This window comes from Hyperolius riggenbachi, chromosome 3, assembly GCF_040937935.1.
Source record: "Hyperolius riggenbachi isolate aHypRig1 chromosome 3, aHypRig1.pri, whole genome shotgun sequence".
Classification (NCBI taxonomy): domain Eukaryota; kingdom Metazoa; phylum Chordata; class Amphibia; order Anura; family Hyperoliidae; genus Hyperolius; species Hyperolius riggenbachi.
This window is the reverse complement of record NC_090648.1, coordinates 110,017,635-110,025,091: the sequence shown is the minus strand read 5'-3', so window position 1 is coordinate 110,025,091 and position 7,457 is coordinate 110,017,635.

Genomic DNA, 7,457 nt, shown 5'->3' with positions numbered 1-7,457 from the left:
ATATCTCAGTGGTGGAGGCAATACATTTAGCTTGAATAATCAGTCTGGTGTGCCGACTAGCCTCTTGGATTTTGATGTAAGGTGTACGTGCTCAGTGTCAAATCCAGAGGTTGTCTTTTGCAAAAAGACATATGAGTACTGGCAGCATTGCTCCAGTGGTTAAAGGGGTGAGGGGTCAGCCTGTCAGTGCTCAGACCATACGCCGCACCCTGCATCAACTTGATCTGCATGGCTGTCATCCCAGAAGGTAGCCTCTTCTAAAGATGATGCACAAGAAAGCCCGCAAAATGTTTGCTGGAGAAAAGCAAACTAAGGACATGGACTACTGGAACCTAATGAGACCAAGACGAACTTATTTGGTTCAGAACGTGTCAAGTGTGAGGTGAGGAGTACAAAGACAAGTGCGTCTTGCCTACAGTCAAGCCTGGTGGTGGGAGTGTCATGGTTTGCGGCTGCATGGTTGCTGCCGACATTGTGAAACTACAGTTCATTGAGGGAATCACGAATACCAACATGTACTGTGACATATTTAAAGGAATCATCAGGCAAATAAAAAAAAAAAGATTTACTCACCTGGGGCTTTCTCCAGCCCCTTGCAGCCGATTGTCCCATGCTGACTGCTCCGCTCTCCGCCGCCATCCCGGGCTCCCCGCACGGTGCAGAGGTCGACCTCGAGGTCGTCCTTACTGCACCTGCACAAACCCCCGCTTTCAATCAAGCCCACGTTGTATGTGGCTTACTGCGCAGTAAGGATGACCTCATGGTCGGCCTTTGCACCGTGCGGGGAGCCCGGGACGGCGGCGGAGAGCGGAGCGGTCAGCATAGGACAGTCGGCTGCAAGGGGCTGGAGAAAACCCTAGGTGAGTAAAGCTTTTTTTTTTATTTACCTGATGATTCCTTTAAGCAGAGCATGATCCCCTCCCATCAGAAACTGGGCCATAGGGCAATATTCCACCATAATATTGACCCCAAACCCACTTACTTAAGATGACCACTGCCTTGCTAAAGAAACTGAGGGTAACTGTCAAGCCTGTCTCCAGACTTAAATGCTATTGAGCGTCTGTGGGGCTCAGAAGGCGGAGGAGCGTACAGTCTCTAACATCCACCGCCTTTGTTTTGGAGGAGTGGAAGAATATTCTAGTAGCAACCTGTGAAGTTCTAGTAAACTCCATGCCCAAGAGTGCTGCAAAATCATGGTGGGCACACAAAATATTGACACTTAGGGTACTATTATGACTTTCTTCATTTTAGGGTGTACTCACTTTTGTTGCCAGCGGTTACGACATTAATGGCTATGTGTTGAGTTATTTTGATGGGACAGAATATATAATATACACTGTTACACAAGCTGTACACTGACTACTTCACATTGCATCAAAGTGTCATATTTTCAGTTTTGTCCCATGGAAACATATACAGGTGAAACTTAAAAAAATAGAATATTGTGCAAAAGTCCATTTATTTCAGTAATTGAACTTAGATGGTGAAACTAATAAATAAAAAATGAAACCCTTTGCAGGTGTTTTGGATTAATTAGCAGATTAGAGTCTGACACTTTGAGCCTAGAATATTGAACATTTTCACAATATTTTAATGGTCTGAGATTTTGATATTGAGGTTCTCATAAGCTGTAAGCCATATTTCCATCACAGGAGCCTATAGGCACATATGTTTGGCACCCTAGACTTCACCAGTGTGCTGGCTTGCCCCGTTGTCACTTCTCCCATACTTCTCTTGCCCATTATAGGTCGCTACAGGTGTAGTATTAGGTAGCCAGCAGGTACCATCAATATTAAGTAGCTGGTGGTGCCCCCAACTGAAGGAAGATCTCATTACTGGAATGCTGAAAGCTGGATGAGTAACCTCTAATTTACACTCTGCTTGTGACTCTGCATAGGGAAGGAGGGAGGGAAGCACTAGGGGAAGGGGAGTGAGCTGCCTTTCCATCATCCAGCACCTGTAGGCATGTGCCTATGGTGTCTTATGGTCAGTGCAGTTTCTAGGCTAAAATGCACCCAGGGCGAGGGTGTAAAAATTGCGCCCCCCCCCCCCGAGCAAGGTATGGGTGCCCGCAGTATAGGTTAGCCAGGTCTAGTTGCACTTAGTATAGGTCCCCCCAGTATAGGTAGCCAAGAATAGGTACCCCAGTATAGGTAGCCAGGCATAGGTGAGCCAGTATAGTTGCCCCCGCTATAGGTTAGCCAGGTAGGTGCCTCCAGTATAGGTAGCCAGTATAGTTGCCCCCAGTATAGGTTAGATAGGCAGGCACCCCTGGTATAAGTTAGATAGGTAGGTGCCCCAGTACAGGTTAGCTAGGTGGGTGCCTCTAATATAGGTAGCCAGAATAGTTGCCCCCAGCATAGGTTAGATAGGTAGGTGCCCCCAGTATAGGTTATTTAGGTAGGTGCCTGCAATATAGGTAGCCAGTATAGTTGCCACCTGTATAGGCTAGCTAGGTAGGTGCCCCAAATACAGGTTAGATAAGTGCCCCCAGTATAGGTTAGATAGGTAGCTGCCCCCCAGTATAGGTTAGATAGGTAGCTGCCCCCCCAGTGTAGGTTAGATAGGTAGCTGCCCCCCAGTGTAGGTTAGATAGGTAGCTGCCCCCCAGTATAGGTTAGATAGGTAGCTGCCCCCCCAGTGTAGGTTAGATAGGTAGCTGCCCCCCAGTGTAGGTTAGATTAGGTAGCTGCCCCCCAGTGTAGGTTAGATAGGTAGCTGCCCCCCAGTGTAAGTTAGATAGGTAGCTGCCCCCCAGTGTAGGTTAGATTAGGTAGCTGCCCCCCAGTGTAGGTTAGATAGGTAGCTGCCCCCCAGTGTAGGTTAGATCGGTAGCTGCCCCTCAGTGTAGGTTAGATTAGGTAGCTGCCCCCCAGTGTAGGTTAGATTAGGTGGCTGCCCCCCAGTGTAGGTTAGATAGGTAGCAGCCCCCCAGTGTAGGTTAGATTAGGTAGGTGCCCCCCAGTACAGGTTAGATAGGTAGCTGCCCCCCAGCGTAGGTTGGATTAGGTAGCTGCCCCCCAGCGTAGGTTGGATTAGGTAGCTGCCCCCCAGTATAGGTTAGATAGGTAGCTGCCCCCCAGTATAGGTTAGATAGGTAGCTGCCCCCCAGTGTAGGTTAGATAGGTAGGTGCCCCCCAGCGTAGGTTAGATAGGTAGGTGCCCCCCAGCGTAGGTTAGACTAGGTAGGTGCCCCCCCCCCCCAGCGTAGGTTAGATAGGTAGGTGCCCCCCAGCGTAGGTTAGATTAGGTAGGTGCCCCCCAGTGTAGGTTAGATTAGGTAGGTGCCCCCCAGGGTAGGTTAGATAGGTAGCTGTCCCCCTCCCCCCTCCCTAGGCTCCCAGAGTCCCAGGCATAGGGAAAGTCAGGTGGGTGACAGCGCAGCGCAGCAGGTCACTTACTGTCTCTCTGACTGTGACCACCTGCTGAAGAGGCGCTCGCTGATCCAGGGCCAGGGGGAAAAGCACGCATCGCCACCCGTGAAGACAGCCTCCTCCCTCCATTGGCGCTTTGCCTGCAGCCTGGCCTTCAATAACGGGCGGCGCTAGACGTCAAGTGTCACCACGCACGGCGCCAGCGGTGACGTCAGAGCAGAAGAAGACTGCTACAGGACACCCAGGAGGAGTGTGGGTAGGATGGTGATGATCGCGCAGGCGTACTTTCGTTCGCCTGTACCGCGCATCACCTGTCCTGCTCACTCCCCGTCTCCTGCATACGCACAGTCAGTGTCTTCTTGCCGGCGCCCCCCTTCCTGACCTGTCACTCTGCGCTCCGTGCGGTCGCCCGGCCCGCACGGTGCAAGAAACGGCCCTGCTAAATCCAGCCCTGGCCATAATCATCAAAATGATAACAAATGCAGGCTTGAAATACCTCACTTTTCATGTAATTAGTTTATTTTATATATTAATGATGTGGAAAATAAGAAAGAAATAAGCTCCAAAATCTCACAACACACTCCAATCACTTGGATCCGGCAGCATCCACAATACAGGACCTCTGAAGCCAATGTGGTTATCTTATCAGTCCACCCAGTCAGGCAGCGCTAAAACGGGCAAAGATTACGAAAAGACATAAAGAGGACTTATCGCGCCATCATGGCAGAGTACCAAAAAACCTTAATAAACCATGCAATAGAAGTAAAAACTACCCCTATGAAGGGTGAAATATGCGATGGTTGAGATCGGGCTCCCGGGCGGATGCCGTGGCCACCAGTGCTCCGCAACTGTAAAGTCTATCCTGGGCTCCCGTCTATAAGCTCCACGCTCCTCCATCACACATGCCTCAGGGCAAGGGTCACTCACAACGTGTTTCGGGGGATGCCCGCTTCATCAGGTATTTCATACATTAGTTTCACCTATTAAGTTGAATTACTGAAATAAATTGAGTTTTGCAAAATATTCTAATTCTTAGAGTTTCATCTGTAAAATATTTACAAAAACGTGAGAGGTGTACTCACTTATGTGAGATAGTGCATGTCTAGGGACCCCCAAACTACTTACCCTTTCTCCCTCCAATATAGGGTTCCATCCTCCAGGCTAGATGTTGTTGTGGCTGCCCTTGATATGTGTAGTGGAATCAGGATGGCCACACTTGTTATATGTACCCTGGCAGATGGCTCCAGACTGTCGGGGTCACCAATAGGGAAGAGAGAATGGGGTGCAAACATTGAGGAGCCTCCATGATATGTAGTTACGCCCCTCTGCCTGCTGCTGCGCTTTATATAAAAATTCATGTTTTCTGTATCACGTTCTTCCCTGTCCTCTCCTTCACCCAGTCTTTAGGACGCAGTTAGGATGGGAAAGTCCATAACAAGCAATGAAGATAGTAATTCAAAGGTCGCAGCAATTACAGATATCTTCACCTAATAGCAGGTGCATAACAATGTGTATATGTTGCTACAGCACTATATTATGTAATGATGTTGGAGAAGAGGTGCACAGTCTGTGGGTCATCACCCAACACCTTATCTGTTTGGAGCTCAATTCTGTGTGTGGCCATTAATAAAGTCACCTTTCAGTAGCTCAGGCTCAAAAAGCACACCTTGTTTAGAGCCGTTTTATGTAACTTGTGTTGGAGTGCTTACAGGGTGACATGTTCTATAGTTTTGAAATATTAAATGCAGGGTACATTCATGTTACTGTCTACAAAGCTGGACAGATAATTGATTGAATAAGCAATAGCTCTGCGTAACAACTCAACAGCTCTCAGCTCAGGTGGGGTAATTAGTGTCTGTCTCAGCTGGATGGATTCCATGTAGCTAAGACACTCATTTCCCCACCTCTGCATAGGTGAGGTTGCCTGCAAAACATGCATTGCTGGGGAGTCACAAGGACCGGTTTGAGAGACAATGCGCTATGATTTTGCCTTCTGCTCCCAGCTGAAACTCGGCTGAGTCGACCGATAACGACCGCCTCTACCCAAAATCCAGAGTGTGTATGACAGCCCCTGATGCCCCCCGAACCCTGATGCCCCCCGACCACACAGACATCGATTTACCTGCAAGATAACTTCGGCCAAGTGACAGGAGATTACATTGTTTTTCCCCACCTACTCTGCTGCTCACCTACTCTGCACCCCACGCGCTGCACCCCACCTACTCTGCACCCCAACGCTGTGTGGTGCGATGTGACGGAAGTGACGTTTTTGCCAACTCTCCAACGCTCGGACAAATCTACATTACCACACGGTTCAGCATCAGTCAAGTAAGTCTATAGTGAGGAATGTGTATGTGAAACCTCGCCGCAAGTTTTACACATCGCGCATGCGCTGAACCATATTTTTAGCAATACACTTGTGATTGCTTCTGCCACAGGAAGTGACCGTCACTTCCTGTTTGGGCCAGCTGCAAGACGAGGATTACTGCGTACTAACATGGTAATACCTGAAGGCCTGTTTTTGCCACTTTTTTCAGCATTTCTTTCATCCTGGTGTGGTCCCTTTGGGGAACCATCTAGGACAATTAATTATCATTTTTTCTTTTGTATGTACTGTGCTTGCATAAATTATAGATCTCCCTGAAATTATTCAGTACTGGGGATCAATTATTTGCATTTTTAATAATAATGTTTTAAAGTATTTTTATCCTGTATTTATGTAATGTATGTGATTAATTATATACGGTACACTTAGTAAAGCCAATAAAGATTGTATACATTTTCAGTGTTGCTTTTGCCATTAAAGTGGACCTGAACTCAAAACTTCCTCTCTGCTTTAAAAGATACGCAACAGCATAATACAGTGGGATACTAAAGTTTGAGCAACCTTGTTAATCGTCATAATTTTCCTGTATAAATTGTTGGTTGTTACGATAAGAAATGTCAGTTAAATATATCATATAAGAGACACACACAGTGATATTTGAGAAGTGAAACGAAGTTTATTGGATTTACAGAAAGTGTGCAATGATTGTTTAAACAAAATCAGGCAGGTGCATAAATTTGGGCAGCACAAAAAAGAAATGAAATCAATATTTAGTAGATCCTCCTTTTGCAGAAATTACAGCCTCTAAATGCTTTCTGTAGGTTCCAATGAGAGTCTGGATTCTGGTTGAAGGTATTTTGGACCATTCCTCTTTACAATACATCTCTAGTTTATTCAGGTTTGATGGCTTCCGAGCATGAACAGCTTTTTAACTTACACCACAGATTTTCAATTATATTCAGGTCTGGGTACTGAGATGGCCATTCCAGAACGTTGTACTTGTTCCTCTGCATGAATGCCTTAGTGGATTTTAAGCAGTGTTTAGGGTCGTTGTCTTGTTGAAAGATCCAGCCCCGGCGCGGCTTCAGCTTTGTCACTGATTCCTTGACATTGGTCTCCAGAATCTGCTGATACTGAGTGAAATCCATGCGTCCCTCAACTTTGACAAGATTCCCAGTCCCTGCACTGGTCACACAGCCCCACAGCATGATGGAACCACCACCATATTTTACTGTAGGTAGTGTAATGGATAGCGGAGATGCCGCCACAGCGGTGAGCAGCATGGCGGCTGCCTCCGCGTCTCAGCCGGCGGCCTCCGCTGCGCGGTTACATGTTGGAGTTTTGCCTGGTCCCTCAGTTGCACATAGACTGAGGGCTACACGACAGGACCTTTATGCAAGTAGAAGGGGAGTCAGCTGATCAGCCGGTCAGCTGACTCCAGCAGTGCTCCGGATTGGTTGAGTGACTGGGGCGGCGCTGTGGAGCGCTTTTAGTATATATAGGACCTGCCTGTCAGTTGCTCCGTGTCTGCTGTTGCGAATGCTACGTGTTAGCACTCAGACCTTAGTCAGATCCCAAAGTGTGCTAGAACCAGCAGGAGCTGGGGATCCACACTTAGTCAGACTCTGTTGATAGCTTAAAGTACTAATTGAATTGTATTATTTGTTATGACCTTCTGCTAGCCTTGACTACTCTTCTGCTTACTAATTCTGTGCCTTTGCCTATCTGATCCTGTTGCCGACTCTGCCTGAATACTA